This window comes from Cricetulus griseus, chromosome X, assembly GCF_003668045.3.
Source record: "Cricetulus griseus strain 17A/GY chromosome X, alternate assembly CriGri-PICRH-1.0, whole genome shotgun sequence".
Lineage (NCBI taxonomy): Eukaryota > Metazoa > Chordata > Mammalia > Rodentia > Cricetidae > Cricetulus > Cricetulus griseus.
The window spans coordinates 67,763,018-67,786,316 of NC_048604.1; the positions used below are offsets into that span (position 1 = coordinate 67,763,018).

At 41.5% G+C, this 23,299-nt stretch overlaps 1 protein-coding gene and 1 long non-coding RNA gene across 3 annotated transcripts in view; one reads left to right on the forward strand and one right to left on the reverse strand.

Moving 5' to 3' along the window:
• The window catches only part of LOC118237821, a 44,980-nt gene extending 43,668 nt beyond the window's left edge, over nt 1-1,312 (reverse strand). The window contains exon 1 of the long non-coding RNA XR_004771385.1: nt 773-1,312. This is a non-coding gene — a long non-coding RNA (uncharacterized LOC118237821). The remainder of the gene's footprint in view (nt 1-772) is intronic.
• Nucleotides 1-23,299, forward strand: part of Hdac8 (histone deacetylase 8) — a 239,057-nt gene that overhangs the window by 37,871 nt on the left and 177,887 nt on the right. The gene's annotated exons all lie outside the window — the stretch shown is intronic.

Below are 23,299 nucleotides of genomic sequence, written 5' to 3' on the forward strand. Positions count from 1 at the left end.
ATGAACCTCTTTGAGTCATTGCATTCTTCTGAAGTCAGTTCATTAAAGAAGTCATTTTATCCCATCCAGATTTTCTTAAAATGGGACTCAACCTACCCCTGTAAACAATGCTAGAATGCTAGAGGATTATTAGAACCTGCCACATGACAGTGACTCAGCTTCCAAGAGTTGTCTAGATAACATTAGGATGGTCTCATTAGCTAGTCCTCATCCCTTCACCCCCCTAGTGTGTCTTTCTCTGGTTCTAAATTTCAGCTCACAATGTCTTCCGTCATCTTGTTCTGACAATGCATTTCAGATAAGACCCACATCTCCAGCTCAGCTACATTTTTTTCCGGCCCTCAATTCTGTCGTCTTCCCTCTCACTGCATGACATTGCAGCCTTCCACCTGGCCACATAGAGCATCTTTGCCTTCTTCCTGGTAGGAAAAAGAGATCATTGTCCAGCTGATTGTGCTGATGTGGTTTCCTGTGTGTTCCACCTGGAGGCAGTGAATGACTAGAGATGGAAGGCTTAGCTTGTGTGGCGTGGCAAGCTATACAGGGGTGTGCAGAGTGGGACTTCTAGCTCGTACTTACTATCTAATTAAGTTCAAACTATAAAGAGTTGGAATCCAAGTAGCCCCATCTTTTTACGCATCAGATGGAGTGACTCAATGTGACTGTATTACAGTTCCAATTCCCAGAAGAACTCTGTACATAGGAGAACTTGTTACCGTAGCAGCCAAACATCCTCCTCCACCCACCCATCCTCAGCTCCAGCCTTACCAACCTGCAGATAACTGCATCAAAAGGAGACCTGGATCCCAAGGCAGCCATGTCATCTCACTGCCAAGGCAGACACCTCATTTCATCCGTGGATAGCATGTCCTTGTCCCTTGCTGCCCAGTCCTTTTCCATGCTGGCACCTGCAGAAACTAGCATATTACCAGGGAAATCAATGGGCAGCCTGGATTGTTATGTTGATACATGTCCAACTGATAAAAGACCAGTTTTTCCATAACAAAACTGTCACCTGGCCATCAGAACAGTAACCAACTGAGACATGCTTTGTCCCTATGGCATCTCCCCTATCCTCCAGTGGATGAGGTATGTTCCTGCAGTCCCTATAGAACTGGGACAGATACTATATCATAGTGAATCCGGGTTCCATCAGTCCTTAATGCAGCACCTAAGCCGCTCAGCCATCCCGAGCTTCACTAATTCTTAGATCCATCCATTACTACTACCTCTCTGGGCCTCCGTGTCTTCATAAATTGCAGGTAGTATTATACACTTCATAGGATTATAAGGATTCAAAGTGATCATCACATTAAAGAACATATTAAAGATCGGGGGCTAGAGAGATGGCTCAGCCGTTAAAGGCTAGGCTCACAACCAAAAATATAAAGATCATGGCATATAAAAAGTGGTTGGTAAAAGTCTTTTATCCGAAAGTCCATTCATGCACTAGGGATAAATACTGGTTCTACTACCAGAATCCCCATAGACTGCCCAGGCCTTCTAACAGACACCCATGTTCAGGGGGCGTGGTTCAGTCCTATGCTGGTTGCCCATCTGTCAGATTGGGGTCTGGGAGCTTGGAGGGATATTCTCTCAGCCTAGATACATGGGGAAGGATCTAGGCCCTGCCCCAAACGATGTGACAGACTTTGATGATCCCCCATGGAAAGCCTCTCCCTCCCTGGGGAAAAGATGAGGGGGGTTGGTGGGGGGCAAGGGAGAAAGGGAGGGAGAGGGAACTGGGATAGATATGTAAAATAAGACTTTCTAATTTAAATAAGAAAGAGAGAAAAAAGAAAACAAAAAAATGGGTCTATTACTACTTTCAGTTTATCTAGTAGGAGAACCCTGGATAACCATTATTATCTTTTTTTACTTTTCTCTAATAAAATACTTAAAATATATTTTAAAATGTCTTTTATCATACTCATACTGGATTCTACTCAGGCATCTCAGACAACCTCTCAGACAAAATCCTCGGTCCAGTAGCTCTAACTGCTTGTGCAGCTGAAATCAAGCCTGCTACACTTGCATTTTCCTTTTGTGTTTATACCACTTCTGGCTGAAATGAGACTATTATACTACCCACATCAGGGTTTTAGTTCAGGGTTTGGCACCAGCAACTCCTACTCCGTGCTTCCTATTACAGAGAATCCCCTTTTCAACAAACCTCTCACTCTACTCCATTACAACTCATACCTTTGAAGCAAATAAAGTAGTACCTACCAGTATACTGAGAGGCATTCTATAGCGGACAGCAGTGATTATTTAGAAACCTTAATATTCAAGATTTGCCAGTAAAGGAGCTCTCCAAGCTTCATATCATGGCATTCTATAAAGCCAAAATTTGGCCAGTATCTTGGAGCAGGTTCCATCAGATCCTCTGTATCTTCACCTTGGCCTTGATAATCCTTCTCAGTGTAATTACTGTCCAGAAAATCTTTTCCATTGATCTGGAACCTTCTAATCAATTCATAAGTTTATGGCCTTCAATCTAGATCAAGAAAGGTAATGAATAGAACATCCTTATATGGCACCCCTGCCTCCCTCAGGCAAATGGAATGCTGAACCCCTCTTAGAGCAGGTGTAATATATTTGGCAGTGTTTTTATAAATTCACTTAATGTGGTACTAGGCTCTCTCAGCTAGGTGCTAATGCAGTGATTACAGTTGCACTTTTTCCAGGCTCAGTCCAAAGAAATAAACATAGTGCCTCTGATTTACATTTTTTGTTTATATGCCAGAGTTTACATGAGCTGGGCATTAACCTTTGTGAAATGAAGTTTCCTAGGTGAGTGAAAACATCAGCAGCTCCAAGATACCTCTGCATCTTTTATCACCCTAATATCCATCTTCTTAAGATAAAATTATGTAGTTCTCAAACACACACACATACACACACACACACACACACACACACACACACACACACACACACACACACACACACCTTCCAGTAACTTAAGGCCTCCATTTACTTCTACTCAAGTTTTGGTCTGTGTAGTGGTTTGCATGGGAATGGCTCCCATAGGCTCATCTGTTTGAATGGTCCTCAGTTAGTAGAACTATTTAGGAAGGACTGAAAGGTGTGGCCTTGTTGGAAGAGATATGTCATTTGGGGGCAGGCTTTGAGATTTCAAAAGCCCATGCCATTCCTAGGTTTTTGTCTCATGCCTGTGTATCAGATGTAAGCTCTCAGCTACTGCTCCAGAGCCATGCCTGCCAACCGCCATCCTCCCTGCCATGATGGCCATAGAATTCTGTGCCCACATTAAATGCTTTATAAGTTGGCTTGGTAATGGTGGCTTACCATGGCAATTGAAAAGTAGCCAAGACTGTCTGCAATCTTGACTAATGTCATCAACTTGCAGGAGTAGGGATACTGTCCTATCCTAGAAGGACCAGGGTATTTTGATCTCTACCCTTGTACCAATTCTTTAGGAAGCTAGTCCCAACCAAGGTCTATTGCTCCAAATAATAACCAGAGCTCTTACCACTCAGGGCCACTCGGAAGAGGGAGGTGCTTCCTTAAAGGGAAAGAGGCAGCTCATTATTAGGGTCTCAAGCCATTATATTCTGGAGCAGCCATAGTAGACTTGGAAGACTATAGATTATCAGGAGACAATGGAAATGGTTCCACCTCAATGTTGTAACCATTCACCTCTAGCAACAGCATGGACAGCAGGAAGATGTTATAGTACACAAAGATTCAAGTCTATCATGGTGCAGCCAAAAAGGTTTATGTTCTTAGATGCACTATGCCCAATGGTTCCTCTTCCAACAGGCCCACATAGCCTATTCACACTTTGCATATAATCTGATTGAGTATCAGCAAAGTACCTGTACATTAGTCCTAAAGGGAAGATTCCCCAATCAGACCTTCTAGGACTGTAGCATAAATATATTCATTTGAAACCAGTTTCTCTCTAGGTTCTTTTGAGATTCAACACTATTTGAGAATTCTGGGCCCAGAGGATCTTTTATCTGCCTTTCACCTGGCCTAACCTCTTATGGGCCTCTGATCCTTTCAATTGAGATAAAGCAGACTAAGGTAGCTTCTAGGTCCTTGGGATATTGTTAGAATGAACTTCATTGAAGATTTTTTCTCCCCCCACTCCACATCTGTAACTTCTTTAAACTACTGGTGGACCCCTCTTACTGTTTGTCCAGAACATACTACGTGCTGATGCCTTCTTCACCTAAGAAATCTTCCCCTTTGACCAGTGCCAGAGCACTGCTCTGCAGCTACAGCCACATGAGTCATCAGGTACACCTAACACAACAATAAGACTCTAGAATTCATCCCTAACAACTCACTCCAGCACACTTCCCCAGCATATTCTTCTCATGCGTGCTGCAAGCATCAACAACCTAGACAACTCATGTGTGTAATCCCCAAGGACACATTCAGTTGGTTTTCACCAATAAGGTATACGTTTTTTAAAAAGGAACTCTGAAGCCACACTGTCTAGGTTTAAATCCCAGCCCTGTCACTTCCTATATTGACCTTCTTTCCTCACATATAAACAGTGGTGATAATAGTACCTATCTCATGAAGCAGTTGTATTATAAGGAATAATATGACTAGCATATAAAGAACAGCAGCACCTGATACATACTAAACACCAAAAAGTATATGCTGTTAAGTTATAAATGAATTCTGCTAACTGGAGTTTTTAGTTGGGTGATGCCAGTTAGATCGCCTTTCAGCAAAGATCCATTCCCCCAGGCCCAAACTTGAAGGACTCTTGCCCGGAAATCTTTGAGATGAATTTTAGTCACCTACCCGCTACCCTCCTACATCAGAACAACTCCTTTAACTTTGTGCCCTTCCTCCTCCATGGCCATTCCTCTTATCTTTCACTATTCCATGATGTAGTCAGTTACTTTGTACTCTGCAATGAGCTCCAATAACTAAAATCTGAGAGAGAGCAGTTATTTTATTTTTCTCATTCATTTGTTTGTTTATTTTAATGGAATATTGAGAGAACAAAGAGAGCCAGATTTCAAGCAGGTTCACAGTTGGCCTACTACCTGATTCAGTTTGATGGACCCCAGGAAACACTGTTCTGATAATCCTATTGTAACATGAGGTTCTTTGTCCCAGCTGGTCCTGCAGTCCTTGAGCCCCAAAGAAACATACAGACACTATATTAGTTATAAATCTGTTGGCCAATGACTAGGGCTTCTTATTGGCTAGCTCTGTCTTAATTATTCACCCATTTCTATTAATCTAAATATTTCTACATGGCCTCATCTTACTGGATAATGCTTGGCATGTCCTATCCTCCCAGACCCTCATTACGACTGACTCCATCTGCCTATGTTTCCCGGAATTCTCTGTCTCCTCCACCTGCCTATCTTCCTGCCTCATTGGCCAAACAGTGTTTCATTCATTAACCAATAAAAGAAACATATATACAGAAGGACAATCCCCATCATTCTATTATATATAGGTATGCTCACCCCAATCAACTTTAGCACTCTCAAGCGTGAAGTCTGGTATTCACTGTATTTCAGGTCCAAGTACCAGGACTGGGAGTGAATTATACTCTTGCTTGGGTCATGTCCCTTCCTCCACTCCTACTTCCTGACCCTGGAACAGCTGGACTACTCTGTCCATTCCTAATGATGAAGGCAAAAAGATCACAGTATTCTGCTCAGTAGCCAGCTCAGAAGTCATGAAAGCAGGAACAAGGATAGCAGCAACAGGTGTGAAAAGGAAAGATAGTGCTGGAGAGCAGTCTTGTAGGCGTCACCAATAGAACTCAGTGGTCAAGCCAGGCTTGTTGGCACATGCCTGCCAGCACAGTATGTGCAGATAGAGGCAGGGAGATTGCCCTAAGTGTGACACCAGCCTGGGATACTTAGCAAATAAATAACCCTTGGTAGTCACTGGCTGTTGAGGGTTAAAAGAAGGGGGATGTCAAAAATACCCAGTTCCTTGCGTAAGTAGGTGGGAAATGTTTTCAGGTAAAACTTGAAACATTGATCAAAAAGCACATAGAAGAAACTAAGGTGATGACTCAGTGGATAAAGCACTTGGTGCCAAAACATGAGAACAAAGGTTCAGATCCTTAGAATCCATGTAAATACCAGGTGGGTGTTTGTGGCCTGACTATATTTCTAGTGCTCAGAAGGTAGAGATGGGATCCCCAGAGTGAGTTGGCTAGCCTGAATCAGTGAGCTCTGGGTTCAATTAAGAAACCACACCTCAATGAATAAGGTGGAGAACGATGAGGAAAACTTCAGATGTCAACCTTGGAACTCCATGAATGCTGTCCACACACATGCTTACACATATACTTATACATCAAAATAGAGAGGTACTGTAATAGTTGGTGTTTTAACATTATATCATTTTGATGGCAACTAGAATCATGTGGGAGCTATGCCTCTGGCATGCCTGTATGGGGTTATCTTGATTACATTAATTGCTGTAGGATGACCTATCTTAATTGTGAATGGAACATTCCCAGAGGATCTTGGACAGTATACATGGAGAACAGGACCTAGGGAGCAGCCTGGCGGGGTGTAAGGTGCTTCAAGCTCCTGATGCCTTGGCTTTCTTTCCCACTATGATTAACCTGGAATTGTAAGCTAAGATAAAGCCCCTTTCCTTTATGTTGCTTTTGTCAGAGTATTTTATCACAGCATCAGGAAAAGAAACTAAGGCAGAAATTGGTACCAGGAGATGATTCATTGCTGGGATAAATCTGACTGCTTGGTTCTTGGGCCTTTGGAGCTGTTTCTGGCTGAAATGTGGACAAGTTTGGTGCTTTGGGCTTAGAAAGGCCCTTGAATGCCAGCAGTAGAATTTAATGGGCTGTTCCTGTAGGAACTTGTAAGACAAGAATGGTAAGAGAAATGTGAACTATGAAGACCTGGTTCATGAAGTTTCAGAGGGGAACACAAACTATCTCTACCCAGATAGAGTCCATTTGTGGGATATTTTGGCTGAGTATCTTGTTTCATTGTGCCTGTGTCCTGACAGCTGTGGTGAATCTGAATTTAAAGATAATGTACTAATTAATTTCTTTGACAGGTTGGTGCTGAGAAGGCAGCAGTAGTTATTAAATATAACTAGATTGGCACTACTGAAGAGAAACCTCCTGTACAATAGGGAGGGTATCCCAAGGGGACCCAAAGCTGAAGGAGACCCCTGCTCCTCAAAAGTGACTGCCTAGGAAAGTATTTCCTTGGGGAAAGGACTTAGGACAGTGAATGGTTAAGTGTAAATTGATTGTTGGGCATGGGGTTGACATCCTGAACTCAGTATGTCCAAAATAAAACCACCCCATCCTTGTGGTCATTGAAGCCAAATATATTGATGCCATTGACTCTTTCTGTTCAGTATTCATGTTCAATCCCTTAGATATTTTTTTAAAAGAAAACAATTCTGTCCTCAGCCATCTAGAGTCTGTCATGTCCTTCCACCTCCTGCCTGACATCCCTCATGCAGTCGACTAACATGTCTCTTGGTTTATTGCAGCAGCTCCCCAGCTAGTGTTCTTGTTCTAGCCTTTTCCCTTTGGGCTGTTCTCCTCAGAGCAGCCACAGTGACCCTTTTACAAAATGAGAAAGATGCCATCATTCCTCTGCTTGAGATGCTGCATTGGCTGCCTGCCTCCCTATTTGATACAGACTTAACGAAAAAAAAAAAAAGAACAAAAACAAAACAAAACAAAAACATCATGCCCTGTGTGGTCTATTCATCCCTACCAAATACTCCTGTCTCCTCTCCCTTGGTAAAACGATTAATCTCTTTCTTCCCTCAGTGTTGACTAGCCACTGGACTCCTTGTGTTCACCCCTAGGCCTTTGCCCTTGCTGTCCCCACTTCCTCCTTACTCAAAGAATGCCACCTCACCCCCTTCAGGTACTCACATACCACATTCTCTCCGGGGCTGTAGCTTCACTGCCTAGAACCGTACATAGCTTATAGCAAATCCCCAGTAAAAATGTTCGGAGGGACAAATGAATATGAAAGTTAGAACAGATGGCTGAAAGACAAAGGTAGGAAATACTGATTTCCAGCCTTTGGTGTGAGTGTTGCTCATGGTGCTACTAATCAACTTATTGGTTGTCAATGTTTAGGAAATAGAAAATAATGTAATTAAACTGGTAAGATTAGTAAATGCCTTATCAAGGTAGGCTCTCAGTATGTGTTGACTGAATCAATGGTAATCTCTTAACAGACTGAATGAAATTATCAGAACAGAGTGGGGAGGGGAAGAAAGAGAGGGGCTAAAGGTGGGGAGAGGAGGGGAGGGGTTAAAGAGAGATTAATGTAATCCCAAAGTGAGATAAGCAGTCTGAATGTAGTTGAGTTTGTCAAACATTAACCGACTGAACTGTTACATAAGCATTGCATTTTAATCAAGAAACCACTAGAGGGAGCGCAAGGCTAAGCAAGAATCTTCTCAATGAACTTATACTACAGTCATTCACTTTGCTATTTATTGATCCAGTCTTCATCTAAACTCTTTCATCAGTTTAGTGTTCTCCTGAACTGATTTCTTTCATGTGTCTTTAATAAATATTTATGATTTTAATGAAAGGATAAGTGTTTAGGATCAACATATTGTCACCTTGAAATCTGTTTTACTAATTAACTGTGGTCAGAATTTCCCTTGAGAAATTCAGAGTTGATCCTTCAGAGTTGATAAACTACTGATAAATATGGTATTCGTGGTACTTTGTTCTTAAAGAATCATTAGGCAAGAAGAGCACTAGCGATGGAGTTTGTCTGTTTCACTGTGTAAATGACAGTGTTAGACCACAGGGTGAGTTGGGTATGTGGGCTGAGAACTTTTAAAGCTGAGCTGGCCTGGGCACCCGCATCCCCCTCCCTGAGGGATGACAGCTGATAAAGGCTCTGACTCCCCGAGCTTCTTTGATTCCATGGAAATTATTAGCTCTACTACTGCAATCACATAGAGATTGCATTGCTTGAGAAGCCTGCCGCCTACAACGTTTTGGGACTAGAGAATTGTTTGGGATGAGCAAAGTTTAACAGCCTGCTTCATTGTCTTCATAATCATTGGTCCCATTGAAATTTTCAAAGAGGTTTCAGTTCCTGGATTTGTGGCTATCTGAGCTGGATTCCGGAGGCATGTGGAGTCCTTGACCTGTTGGCATGTCATTGTTGAAGTCTTTTATTGCCTTTAAACTAGGCCTATGTGTTAAGCCCTCAGTATTGTGGATATTTCATTAATAGAATAATTTCAATTGGGTTAAGAAATAGAACCTTTTAATAAACTCTACTTCTTAGAAAAAACGATTGTTTTAAAAATGAACAACTAGCACAGCGTTCCCATGCACACCCCGGCTTCCTCTGCTCTTCATATCACATACAGGCATGTATACAAGCTAAGGAACACTACTAACACATCGCTCACTGGTACCTGCACTCCGGGGTTTTCTCAGACCAGCTCATTTTCCCCTGTGTCCTTTTTCTTTCAGTACTGGGAACCCATCCAGGCCCCCATACATTTAGTAATCAGATCTGCCCAGGCTCCTCTTGGCTGTCAACGCTTAGCAGACTTTGTTTTCGTGACTGTCAGTTTTCAGAAGTACTGGTCATAATCTGCAATATGGTGCAGTTTTTAGTTTATTTTATCTATTTTCTAGTCTATTCAATGGAATTTTTTCAAGGAGACTGAGAAATACAACTATTCTTTTTTTTGCTTTTATCACCTCTTTTAATTTTATTTTTTTCTTCAGCATTGATTTTTATTTTAATTCTGAACAGTTCCTGAGCTGTTCCTTGCAAGAGGAGGGTGAATATTCTTATATTTGTGATTTTTTAAATCTAGTGTTCACTCTAGAGAAAGCTTTTCCATTATCCATAGTCTGCAAACTCATGCTATTACCTTATCCCAGGAATGTTAAATGGAAATTGTAGATACATATTCAAAATGTGTATCTGTAATTTCTTGATCTTTTAGTTTTGTTTCTAATGTCATTATAGTAAGAACCCTCATTTTCTTTCTCTTTTTTGGGGGTGGGGGTGTTGAGACAGGGTTTCTTTGTGTAGCCCTGATTGTCCTGGAACTTCCCTGTAGAACAGGCTGGCCTCGAACTCAATGATCCATCCACCTTTGCCTTCTGAATGTTGTTATTAAAGGCATGCATCACCACCACTGGGCTTTTATTTTTACTTTATGTGTATGCATATTTTGCCTGCATGTTTTTGTGTACCACATACATGCAGTACCTGCAATGGCCAGAAGAGGGCATCATATTCCTACACCCCCACCACAGGACTGGAGTTACAGGGTGCTGGGAATTGAACCTGAGTCTTCTGGAAGAGCAGCCAGAGCCCATAAACTCTGAGCCATCTCTCCCTCTCCCCACAAAGCTGAGTTTTATTTTACTGATAACGTAGGATGTATTGAAGACAAGTTGGAGCAGGGTATTACATTCAGGAAAGTTGTGGGACAACACATGGCTCTATCCAACATATTCTTCTTTTTAGAGATTATGACAGTTTCATATAGGTCAGTGGTTCTCAACCTAGGCGGTCAATGGGCTCTTTTACAGGGGTCTCCTATCAGATATCTACATTACAATTCATAACAGTAGCAAAATTACAGTTATGGAGTAGTAATGAAATAATGTTATGGTTGGGGGTCATCACAATGACTGTATTAAAGGGTCACAGTATTGAGAAGGTTGAGAACCACTGATCAAGGCAGTAGTGTGGAGGCTGCTAAATGCTTAATAGTAATGTCCTGACCAGGATGCCTTTGCAGTAAATTTACAAGATGTATTTATTTCCATAAAGAAAGTAACATCAATTAACTTCCAAGACTGGTTGCCCTCAAAAGCAAAGACATTTTATAATATGCAAGAGCAAACTTTAGGAAAGCCTTCTAAGAAATATGTGCTAATTATATGAGTTATGACATAAATTGCTGGGATTCCACTCCCAAGAAGTAAAATTCTTGAGAGCAGTGGTGTAAATTATGGACATTTCTGGATGCTCAAATAAATAAAGGATCTTTGCCTGTTATTGGGCACAACTTGGAATAGGCTCAATACTAGGACTGAACGATTTCTCTGTGTCATGTCCTCAACTGCATTTTGTTTCTGACTAAAAATTGGTTTGGTTTTCTTCCAGGCATTATCTGTAGCTAGTTAACTCAGGCAGTTACAGTATATTGCAAATAAGGCCCAAGCCACAATTTTTGTCCTTGTATAAACTCATTATGTTTCATATGCTTGAATGATACTACTAGCCACACCATTTTCCTTGGCCAGCCATCTCTCCAAAACCATATTCTCAGTCTCAAAGAAGGCTAGGCTGGTGATGTAGATTAATAAATGTAAGTCTGTCATAAAACAGTTAGGGAAAAAGCAAAACAGCTGAAAGCCCTCTTTCTGCAGGTGCTGGGCCAATTGTGTCCTTTCCACTGCGCTGCTTCTGTGTTGTTGAGTACCCGGAAATGCAGAGCTCTGTCCATTGCCTCCTCTGTTTTATATTCTATTAGCTCAGGGAAGATTTTCATTCCATTGAGCACCAGACTGTGGGGTATATTTTTGGAAGCAAGTGTAGGTGTACCAGAGCCAAAAAAGGTTGGGAACAACTGTAGACAAACTGATCTCACTGTTCCTAGAGCTGCCAATTCTAGGCACGGAGCCCTTAAAGTGGACTATAAATGTCGAGTGGGTGGTTAAAAGAAAATCCATTATGTGGGCCTAATTTCTGATTTCCCGTAATCAGGTGCATGTATTTTGTGTACATGCATTTTCTGTGTGGTGAGAAGCAGGTGTGCATATAACTGATTTATTTAGCTATATTAAATCAGAATTGGGGTCTTACTGAAAGAAAAATATGAAGTATACTTATATTTTTATAAATGCCTTTTAAATGTATTCTGCTAACATTCCTGTTGAAGGCAGTAGGTTAGATTAGGAATTTTGTGGTAGAAAAGAAACAGAAGCAAAGAGACCTAGGTTTCTTGGTTCCTATCCCAGTTTCTATCTTACATTTGTAGAACATGTACATCTCTAAGCCTTGCTGGACATAAATGTGAAATAAAGTAACAGAAGGAGTTCTGGTTTTTCATTTGCCTTTGGTAGAGGAAAGAATCCATTGTAAATACTAAAACCTTATCTGAAAGCCATTGAGTCATTTCCCACAAGTGCTATGCAGTTGACAGCCATGTGAACTGGGCTGCAGGGGTCAGGAAAGAGCCCATCGAAAATAGCAGAGCAAGGTTTGGACATTAGCTATGGAAGCGTTGGAATATATGCTATATTAACCATTCCAACCTTACACTCATACATCCACTTATTTTTCTTTTCATACATCTTGGGTGGGGGGTGTGAGACAGGGTCTCACTGTGTAGTCTTGGCTGTCCTGGAATTCACTCTGTAGACCAGGCTGACCTCAAACTCACAGAGATCCCACTACCTCTGCCTCCTGAGTGCTGGGTTTAGAGGTGTGATAGCATACACAAGACCTGCACAGGTTTAAACCAGACAAAGTCCCAGCACTGACAAGGGAAAGTGGACACAAAGTCCCACCAAATGAGATCTTCTGGGAAAGGGAAAAATCATTTTCCCCAATGAAGTGTCATTGGACAAATCAACCACACTCCTGGGCAGGCCCCATGTTGGCCAACCCAAAATGGACTCTGTAGTTTTTGTGCATATTTTGGTATGTTTTTGTTTTACAAGGTTGGTTGCTTGTTTTGATTCTCATTTTTTTGTTTGTTTTGTTTTTATGGATGTTATGCCTTACCTTGGGGAAAGTATTTATTATGCATAAAACAGGGATCACTCTCAGTTCATAAGAACAAAAAACAATAAGAGTAGAGAGCTTATATGGCATAGATGTTTCAAGAGACAAGACTAACATACTCATCCACCAGGTAAGAACATGAAGATGGGCGAGTAGAGAGTGGAGGAAGAGCTGGGAGGGAGAAGAATATGATCAAAATATATTATATGAAAAAAATTAATACAAAATTTTCAAGACATGCATACCACACCCAGCCCCTTTCTCTAAATCCTCATACCTAGCAGATGGGATAGCAAGCAAGCATGTTCCAATGATGATTTTGACACTGTCTTAAAGATCAAGTACAGGTGTAGTTCAGCTTAAGAAAACCCTGGAAATAACGTGTTGTGCTGCTTGCCAAATGATAGATACAAACATATGGTCAAAGCATTCATTTTATAGAGGGACTCTTCATTATGACTGCATTCCACTAACCAGAACCTTAAATTGACTTCCCTAACAAACTCAAGATTTGATAGACAGCATCAGCTATCACACAATTCTTCAGGAACATATCTGTGGCAAAGCATACCTTGGTGTTACTACTTGAAGAATGCAGATATTTAATAACTAGTTTATATACTCACATAAGTTAAGGGAAGGGTTTCAGTTCGTTTTATTTTCCATGTTTTGTGTAGTACCATATGAGCTGTGTAAATTTACATGAAGGACAAAGCATAAAGGCAGGATTGTGAGTGCTATCTAGAGAGGAGAGCAAGGCACTACATATTAGAATTAGATGGGCAAAGGATTTTTTTTAAAAAGGAAATAACAGTGAAAAATTGGCCATTGCTAATTTCTGGGAAAGCCATCTTACTTTCCATCTCTGGTACGCCTCACCCCTGACCAATCAGTTGAGTTTTCCCCGCTGCTGATCTCCTGTAACCATTCCTGCTCTCAAACAGAAATTACCCATAATGGCACAAATGGCATCATTTAATGAAGCAACAATAGAAGTACCAATACCACATTCCCAGAAAAAGCTTAAGAGGTTTGATCAGCTGCTACTGGAAGTAAACGGAAAAAAAATGTACCTTGTTTGAAAATACGAGTGCACCTTATTAAGTACAACCTTGAATGGGGTGCGGGTGCTCTTCAATGCCACAGCAACAGCTAGAAAAGTGGCTTTACCCGTCCTTCTAATGACAGTGGAAATTCACAGAAGGTTCAACAATTGCAGTTCTGTAGAAAAGTACAAAAAGGCATCACAGAGCTTCTAGCTAATTGCAGTTAAACACCCAAAATGAATACATTTCTAAAGGGCATCGTCCACATCAGAAAAAGCATCTGCTATTTTCTTTATCTTTTCCTATCAGAATCAGCATATACCAAGTTCTGGAGCTCTCCCCCTAACTGCAGTTCTCTTGAGAATGCACATTCAAGAATTAAAACTTCCCCCATTTATTTGGATTATAGTTTCAGCATTTTGTAATTTTCATATTATATCCTTTCCCTTTTTAAAATGTATACTTGTGTATTTTTTTTCTTTGGCACCGTTGTAAATAGGGTTTTCTGATTTTACTCTTGTTACTGTACAGAAATACTATGAACTTTGGTTTTTAATTTTTTACATTTATTCTTCTGGCAGGGGGGTTATGCTACCACATTGATATGGAAACTAGAGGACAACTTGTGGGAGTTGGTCTTCTTCTACTTAGTGGGATCCAGGGATTGAACTCAGGTCATCAGGCCTGGCAACACATGTCTGCACTTGCTGAGCCATCTTTCTGGCCCTGGTTTTCTTTTGCTTGTCTAATAACCCTGGCTAAATCCACCAGGACAGTCTTTAGTAGACGTGGTAAAGTATGGGCATCCTTGGTCTGTCCTACCCTGTGAACAAAGATTCCAGTCTTCCATCGATTAAGTACAATGCTAGTTGTGAGTTTTGTGGGTTCCTCTACCTGGCTAAAAATGTATCCTATTCCTAAAGAGTATTTGTAGCATGGATTGGATTTTTGTCAAATGCTTTTTCTGGATCTATTGAAATGATAATTTGGTTTTAATCCTTGATGCTATTGAAATAGTATACTATGTTGATTTGCAGATGTTAAATCAAACACTTTCCTGGATTAAGTCCTACTTGGTTATAGTAGATAATCATCTTACTATACTTGTTGAGGGTTTTTATATCTATAAGGAACATCAGTCTGTGGTTTTCTTGTGATGTCTTTGTGTTATCAGGATAATAATACTGACCTCATGAAATGAGCTGGGATGTGTTTGCTTCTTCTACCTTCTGGAAAAACATTCTAGATAACTGGTATTATCTTTTCTTTAACTATTTGGTAGAATTCATCAGTGAATCCTGGTCTTCCAAAAATTGGCATGATCTTAAAATTCATGTGGGAATGCAGGGCATGCAGGCTACCTAAAACAGTCCTGAAAAGGGACAAAGTTGAAGGACTACACATTGCAGTAGTAAGAGCAGCCTGCAACTGGCATGTGAATGGAGAAGAACAGACCTACACAAACCTTAACTAGGTGTGTTGGTACACTCCTCTAATTCCAGTGCTCAGGAGGCTGAGGCAGGAAGATTAGACTTGAGAACTACCTGGGCTACACGATGAGTTCTAGGCTAGCCTAGGCTATATAGCAAACCAGCCTGAGCTACTTACCAAGACCCTGTTTGAAAACAATAAAAGAAACCTATACAGGGCTGGGCAAACAGCTCAGATGTGAGTACTTGAGTAGCATGCAGAAGACTCTGGGTTCAATCTCTACCAGAAAAGCAAAAAGTACAAATGCAAAAACAGAAAATCCTTACATATCCATGGTCATTTGATAGTCATCATGGCAGTGAGACTGTTGAATGAGGAAAATCGTGTTTTGAACATACAGTGTCAGAATAACTAGATATCACATGAAAAAGAAAGATGTTGAATATTAATTTATACTTTATATTAAAGTTAACTGGAAAGAAATCAAAGACCTCAGACTAAGACTCAAACATAAGACTCTCTGCAGATAATTTAGGAGTAAATCTTCATGACCTTGGACTAGAAAGTGTTTTTTAGAACACCAAAACAAATAAAAACACCCTACAACTAGCAAAACAATAAATAAATTTGCCATGCATGGTGGCACAAACTTGTAATTCAAGCTACAACTTATCAAAATGCTGCCTCAAAAAGTCTATGGGGCCTCTGACAGAGGAACCAATATTTATCACTAGTGCAAGAATGGACTTTGGGAGCCCATTCCACCATAGAGGGATACTCTCTCAGCCTAGATACACAGGGGAGGGCCTAGGTCCTGCCCCAAATGATGTGACAGACATTGGTATTCCCTCATGGAAGGCCTCATCCTCCCTGGGGAGTGGATGGGGGATGGGATGGGGTTCGGTGGGGGGCATGCGAGGATGAGAGGGAGAGGGAACTGGGATTGATATGTAAAATAAGATTGTTTCTAATTTAAATAAAAAATTATAAAAAATAAAATAAAAGATTGAATTATATATAACTTGGGTGGTAGAGCATTTTTCCCAGCATATGCAAGGCCCTGGGTTCAATCACCAGTATCATAAATAAATAACAAATTTTGATGGTCATGGTAATATTGGCCTGTAGTACTAGCCCTGGGGATGCTGAGGCAGGAGGAGTTCTAGTTCAAGACCTGCCTGGACTACAGAATGATACCTATCACGAGAGCAGAAGTAAAACTTTTAGAGTACAAATGATATGTTTAAATAAGTAGAAAGATAACCCATATAGTGGGAGAAAATATTTACAAGTTTTTATATCCAAGAAAATTATATATAACTGATACAACTTAACAATAAAACAACAGGTGAAACATATCAAAGGATTTTAATAGATGTTTCTCCAAAGATGACATAAAAGTCACCAACAGTGGCATAAAAGATGACTGACATAGTAAATCATTAGAGAAATGCAAGTCAAATCCACAAGATGTACGACTTCATGCCCATTAGGATAGTTGTGATTAAAAAAAGATAAATACCAACAGGCATTCAAGGGGACATGGAGAAATTGGAACCCTCCTATATGATTGGTGTGGATCTAAAAAGGTATAGGCACTTGGAAAACAGTTTGGTAGTTCTGCAAAAGTTAAATATAGATTTATCGGCCAGGTAGTGGTGGCATATGCCTTTAATCCCAGCACTCAGGCAGGTGGATCTCTGTGAGTTTGAGGCCAGCCTGGTCTACAGAGTGAGTTTCAGGACAGCCGAGGCTGTTACACAGAGAAACCCTGTCTCAAAAAAAAAAAAACCCTGTTAAATATAGATTTAGCATATGACCCAGAAATTATATTCATAAAGGGGTCTGTCCTCCCTCCACACCTCTCACTATAAAAGCACAAAAGATATATTCCCATGCAGTCTATATACCACTGTTCACTGTGACAGTATTCATTGTGGCCAAAATGTGGAAACAGCTCAAATGTGTACGAACTAACAAATGCATGAGCATAATGAGCTATAGTCACATAACAGGGTATTTGTTTCATAGTCAAGGAATGAGGGGCAAGGGCCATCGCTCAGTAGTAGAAAACACTATTTTAAGAAGAAGAAGAGGCAAGTCATAAAGACCATAAATTATGTGTTCTGTTTTTATGAACTTTCCACAAGAGGTACATCTGTCCTAGCACCCAGGGCAGGGTTGGGTACTAGAAGACACAGAGAGTAGTGACTGCCAAGGAGTGCAGGGCTTCTCTATGTGATGGTAAAATCTTCTAAAATTGCATGTGTGGTTAAGCAGTAAAGCTGTTTTCTAAAAATGAGGATCAGAACTAGCTGCTCTCTTAGTAGACCCACTGTGTGTTTTAGTGACCAGGAACGATGATGATTTATTTCCTGAATAATCACCATTTGGTTTTTTCTAGTCAATGGAAGACGAAAATAGGAAAACGGAGTTGGCACTGCAATTCATCAAATCACATATTTTACTCTTTTAGAGTTCTTATATGTGTGTGAGTGTTCTGCCTGCATGTATGTATGTGTACAATGTGCATGCCTGGTGCCCTCAGAAGTCAGGAGAGGGCATTGAATCCCTTGGAACTGGAGTTATAGGTGGTCATGGGACATCATGCGGGTGCTAGAATTGAACAGAGGTCCACTGTACTAACAACAAGTGTTCTTAACCACAGAGTCATCTCTCCAACCCCCAGTTCACATTTCTGATAAAACTAATTTTGTGTGTTATCATCATCAGCCACATCCTTATTGGTGTTTCTGAGACAGTGTCACCATGGCTCAGCTTGGCCCCCAATGTACAGTACTCTTCCTGCCTTAGTCTCCTAAGTGCTAGGATGTGTACTGTCACAGTGAGCTATACAACTGTTCTTTTTCTTTTGGCTTTTATTTAAAATATAATTACATGCCATGTGGTAGTGCACGCCTTTAATCCCAGCACTTGGGAGCAGAGGCAGTCGGATCTGTGTGAGTTTGAGACCAGCCTGGTCTACAAAGTGAGTTCCAGGACAGCCAAGGCTACAAACACAGAGAAACCCTGTCTCGAAAAACCAAACCAAAACTCTGTGTGCATGTGTATACATATATCTTTACACCATCCCTTCCAAACTAATGTTGATCAATGTATTTTAGTTCTTTAGACAGTATAGACTTTGTATAATAAATTCCATAATTAATGCATCCTCTTTGCATTGCAGAGTTTCAATGAGGATGTGAACTTCACATATATTAGGTATATCAGTTAGCCTTTACATATAATGAACAAGTGCAGACACTCCTGAGTTCAGCTCACAGCCCAGACTTACTCCTTACATGCCACTGGCCCTTCCCTGCCCTCATTCTTTTGTACTCATTCTTTTGTACAACTGCTGAGCTTTGCCTTGCTTTTCTAGAATACCCTCCATACCTGTTCTCCTGGAAAGCTGCTTCTCCTTTTGGGGCGCAGCTTAACTGTCACTTTCATGTTGTTCTTGGTATTCTTCCTACTCGGTAGGCAGAACGGATTGTTTTTGCTTCCTTTTCCCCAGTGCTGAGGATGAAATCCACATTTCAGGCAACTGTACTACCACTGAGCTACACCCTAAGCCTCTGACACTGTCTCAGTGTATTTTTGTTTATATGTGTGTGTTTAATATATGGTTTTTTGGGGGTTTTCTAAACAGGGTTTCTGTGTGTAGCTTTGGAGCCTATCCTGGCACTTGCTCTGGAGACCAGGCTGGCCTCGAACTCACAGAGATCCGCCTACCTCTGCCTCTGCCTCCAGAGAGCTGAGATTAGAGGTGTGCGCCATTAGTATATATTTTTTTACTATATCATTTCTTAATATTTTTTTAGTATTCTTTGGTCATTGAATGTAGAATGTAGAAAACACATATTTTCTAGTCTATATTCATTGACTATATCAAATATGAGCATGGCCCATGGTAATGTCCCAGTATGTGATTGGTAGAGCTAGATAGACAGACAGATTCAACTAGCTGTCTGGGTCTGGAAGAGGAAACACTCACCCAGCTGTTTGATTTTGGTTTGTTTCTTTGTTTATCAAGACAGGGTTTCTCAGAGTAGCCCTAGCTGTCCTGGAACTCACTCTGTAGACCAGGCTGGCCTTGAACTCAGAGATTAAAGGCATGCGCCACCACTGCCTGGCTTTGGGTGTTTGATTTTTGAGCAAGGGTTTCCTGAACTCCTTTGGGAATGCCTACTACCTTGAAAATTCCAGAGACATAATGTCACTGCCATTAAGGAATTTAAGAGATTAGGTTGAAGACTCCAATATAATGTTGTGATTCTAAAAGAATACAAAGCAATGTATGGTAAAGGACTGCAGTTTAAAGCAGCTTCTAATTGCTGTGTGAACTCTGAGGAGGAGGCCCTCTTTCCTCCTGCATCACAAGCAGCAGGGCTGCATGAGACTGCACAGCCCTGGCTGTGCCCCCCACATAGAGTTCCAGTGTGGCAACAGGAGACTAACAGCTTTCAGCACTCGGTGGACAAGCAGTAAATGGCACCGCTACTCCCCAAGGTGGCCTAGTCAGGGAGAAAGTGAACCAAGGGGAAAATGAGCCAGGCTTCTTGGAGCATTTTCAGGGCTTTTAGGCATTTTCTACTCAGTAGGGAATTTCTATGTCTTTATCTCTTTTATGGAACTTTTAAAAATACCACCTTATTTAAAAATGTTTCTTTAATATTAGTTTCCCATTGCTGCTATAACAAATGACCACAGAAACTTATTGTCACCTAATTTCAGAGTCCATTATCTGAAAAGGTACAGGCTGGGCTTCCTTCCTCTTTGGACTATAGGGAAGAGTCTGCTTCCTGCCTGTGCTAGGCACTAGAGTTCTATTCTTTTTCCAAGCCTCTTTCTCCATCACCAATGCTGACAATGTAGCCTCTTTGCTTAGTTCTCTCACCGTGCTTCTGTTCCATGTTGAATCCTCCTCTGCCTTCCTCCTTAAGGACACTTTTGATTAAATTTAGGGCCCACCTAGATATACAGAATGATCTCCCCATCTCAAGATCATTCTTGCCACATATGTAACACTAAAATAGAGTCTAGATGAAGATATGGACACCTGGGCTAGGTATATAGTGGTAGAGCACTTGCCTACCACATGCTAACCCTATCTTTAGCACCATGCATAATGCACACATGAAGATAACGACATTTTTGCTGACATTTTTTGCGGGAGCACTACTTAGCCTTCCACGGATACTTACAGGCATTGTGCTAGACCTGCGCTATCCTTTTTGTATTCACATCTTCACTGTCCTGCTACACTGTAAATTTCTGGGACATAAGGCCCCATGTTGGTTGTGGCCTTGCCTGTTGTATATGAGAGATACTACATAAATCATTAATGAATAGTATAAGCCAAACCCTGCCATATGGTAGAATTTAAAATAACTTGAGTGAACATGAGGAAATAGGTTTGGTATCTGAATAGTCAGATTCAAATTATTAGTCAGCCACTGTGCTCCTGCTGTGTGTCATGTGTCTTGTTATTCAAGAAAAGGTTGTGAGGAAGGAGCAACCAAGTGAGCCTAGGCTGGCTGAGAACGGTGGTAGATGGCAAAGCAGTATTCCAGGGCACAGGTACCACTGAGTGCATTGATGGTTGTTCCATTTAGAAGGAACCCCACAGGTCACCTAGTATCACCATGACTACTTCCAACCATAACCCTATCTGCTGTTGAAACACCCTCCTTTATGCCACTGCCAAGTACTCCCCCAAGTTCTTCTTGCTTACCTCATTACCAGGGCTCGCCCCCACTCCCTCCCCCACAGCAGCCCATTTGATGGTCAAGTCATTTTAAAAGTTAAGAAAAAACATTTTCTGTTGAACTAAAATGATGCCACTGTTCTCCCTAGTTCTGCTTTCAGCAAAAGTGTTATCCATGTGTTTCCAGAGGACTCCCCCATAAGACTTCTCATTCATCCATTTATTCATTCAATGAATGCTTCCTGAACATCCCTTTGCACAGTGGGCACTGTGTTGGTGGTTTTAAATAGAGTTGATCAGACAAAATCCCATCATCAAGGACATCCCAGTCTAGAAAAGAGATAGTCATGTAGATAGTCTAATGTACCAATATTCCAGGAGAAGGAAAAGATGTCCAGTGGTAACAGCAGTAAAGCTAAGCAGCTCTAACCAAGGCTAAGAGGCCAGAAAGGAAATGCCTCTGCTTGGCTTCAGTCATTCAGTATTTATTGAGTACCTACAATGGTTGGGCAATATATATTAGTGACCCAGGATTTTACCAGGTATAAGATGCTAGGCAGAGATCAACATTTGACAAGTCAAAGAGGTATACACTTACATTATAATAAAATTTAGTTGCTAAGTTTGTGTTATGTTCCAGACATTGATGCCAGATACTAGAATATGTATAGGACATGCTGTTTAGGCTATCTTTCACTTCAAGAAGCTCATAGTTGGCTGGCAAGGACTGACATAAAGTAGCATGCTATGGTAATGTGGTGGCTGGGTCACCTTGGGGACATGGTCCCAGGGAGGCACATACACTCAAAAAGCTGCAACTGTGGGGTCTGTGCAGATTTGGGGAAGTTCTACTAGTGTCATGGTGCTTAGACTGAGCCTTAAGGGGCAAAGAGGCCCTTTGTAGGCAGATGCAAACGGAAGGATTTTTTTAAAGGTCAGTAGACAAGCAAACAGGACCTGCATCAAAAGTGTAGTATGTCTGGGTCAGTGGCAAGAGATACAGCTGAAAGCCCAGGGGCGGGCTCGATCCTCAAGGACCTTGTGTGCTGCATTAAAGTGTTTGCACTTATCCTGAAGGCAGTGGGAAGCCAGAAAAGATCATTAAGTGGGGAAGTGACACAATCAGATTTTTCTCTGACAAAAATAACTCTGGCAGGAGTGTGGAGGATGAAATCCAGGGGTGGTGAACCCAGAGGCAGGAAGACTGCTACAGTCAGCCAGGGGGCAGTAGTGAGGAAACAGGGAGGAGAGGCTAGAGGGGGTATTGATGCAGCAAACTCAGGAAGGCAGGCAATACAATCAAAACTGACACTGAGGTTGCTGGTTTGAAAAGTGATGGTAAGAACGAACACAGGAGGAAAAGTGTGTTACAAAGGGGACAATGAGGGCAATGTCTGTTACCCATGTTAATCAAACATTTTGTTGCTATGACAAAAAAAGTGACCAAACAACTTAAAAGAAAGAGTTATTTTGGCTCACAATTTCAGAGGGTTCAATCCACAGTCCTCAGCTTTGTTAATTCTGGACTTGTGAGGCAGAGTGTCATGGCAATGGAAATGTGGGAGAGTCTACTCACCTCATAGAAGACAAGAAGTGGAGAGGGGCCCTGGACAAGGTACAACACTAAGGAAATTCCTCTGGTGATGTACTAGACCCACCCCCTTAACATTTTCAAAACCTCTCCAAATAGCACAGCATGTGAGGACTACGCATCCATTGAGCCTTTGGAGGGGGAAACTTCTTATCGAAACCATACTGCACCAGAGAGGTGGTATAATAGGAAGCAGAGTGCAGAGCAGTTGAGCAGGAGCAGGAATGGCGTAGGGAAGCAACGGCCGTAATCCAGCCAATATTACTGAGTGCTTAGCATGTGCTGGTGGAAGTTTTGGAGGTCCTCAGTTACAAAGATGCAATGGACTGCGTTTGCCCTTCAAGAGCATGGGGTAAACAAAGGCTGCAAAGGTAGCGCTGGAGTGCTGTGACAGATATGTGCAGGCTGGGGAAGCAGCCTTGCCAAGAAACCCCTAACCCAGGTGCAGAGGTGGAGGCTTCCCAGGGCGAGTGCAGCCTCAGTGGAGAGCTCATTATGGATGGAGAAGAGAGGGCAGGGTGTTCTACACAAAGGGACAGCAAAGACCACATCAGAGAGGAAGGGAAAAACACAGTGGAGGCCTTTCAGTATTACTACTGCCCACAAGACAGAAGATGAAACCTGACAGGTTGTCCCAAGGAGGCCTTTGGTGCCATATTCTAGTGGTTTGGATTAGTAGATTCTGGTAGTAGGTGTGGAGATAGTGATGGTGAGTTTTAAAGAGTGATGTAGGGTTAGGTAGAAGTAGTTCAGTCACATGGGATTG